Source organism: Typopeltis vanoorti, chromosome 16, assembly GCF_054136105.1.
Source record: "Typopeltis vanoorti isolate ZY-2024b chromosome 16, IOZ_Tvanoo_1.0, whole genome shotgun sequence".
NCBI classification, from domain to species: domain Eukaryota; kingdom Metazoa; phylum Arthropoda; class Arachnida; order Uropygi; family Thelyphonidae; genus Typopeltis; species Typopeltis vanoorti.
The window spans coordinates 94906854-94907740 of record NC_143564.1 but is presented as its reverse complement, the minus strand read 5'-3'; the positions used below and the strand labels follow the sequence as shown (position 1 = coordinate 94907740).

General features: G+C 32.1%; 1 non-coding gene across 1 annotated transcript; it reads left to right on the top strand.

Moving 5' to 3' along the window:
* Positions 1–318: 318 nt before the first annotated feature.
* TRNAR-CCU (transfer RNA arginine (anticodon CCU)) lies at positions 319–391 on the top strand. The gene has a single exon. It is a non-coding gene; the product is annotated as a tRNA-Arg (tRNA).
* The last annotated feature ends 496 nt before the right edge of the window (positions 392–887 follow it).

Here is an 887-nt window from a genome sequence, read left to right as displayed (position 1 = left end):
AAATTTCTAAATATATAATGAAGGAGATATAAATCTTTTGATGTTTAACTGCCAGTAAGCGAAACTCTAAGAACTCGGACTAAGATCTATGAGTTTCATACCGAAAAACTATCGGCGAATATTAATAAATCAATAAATATTAATTTTGAAACAACTTTCTGAGATCAATAGAAAGAAAAGCTGTAGATTTTAATAGTAAACAAAACAAGAAAAGAAACTTGCAGATAGAAGAAAGATAACCGAATCTTTTAAGAAGTTCAATGAAAAAGGGATCTGTTCCACTGCACTTTAGTGGTCCGAAACATATTACTAATGTGAGTCCCTGTGGCCTAATGGATAAGGCATCGGTCTCCTAAACCGGGGATTGTGGGTTCGAGTCCCACCAGGGATAGTTTTTTTTTTTTTCTTCTTTGTGTTGTGATCTCAATTTCTAATGGAAGAAGTAATATCAACAATTTGGTAAGATTACCTACTAGAAAAATATTAATGGAATTGCTACAATACACAGAACCGCTATCTAAGCCCCCCTGTAACGATCCGGGCGTGTGTGGATCTTTTACGATAATAAAAATTTAAAATATTTGAAATTTCTTAAATAAATTTTGACAGAACAGCCACACGTTGGTTCGCTAAATGTAACGAACCGCGGGTTTTGACTAGGCAGGATAATCGTTAAAAACCCGAATATTCAAAAAATTCTCAAAAGTTAAAGCAAATTTTGATAAAGCCATAAAGCCACCTCACTTTAATCGTTGAATATAATGATACAGGAAATATAGCCTTCTCACCGATCCGAATCGCTAACAAAATTAAAATGAATTTTAATTAAAGTTAAAATTTATTTGAACTAAAGTTTTAAAAATTCTTGCCTTTTACAAGTTACTAAA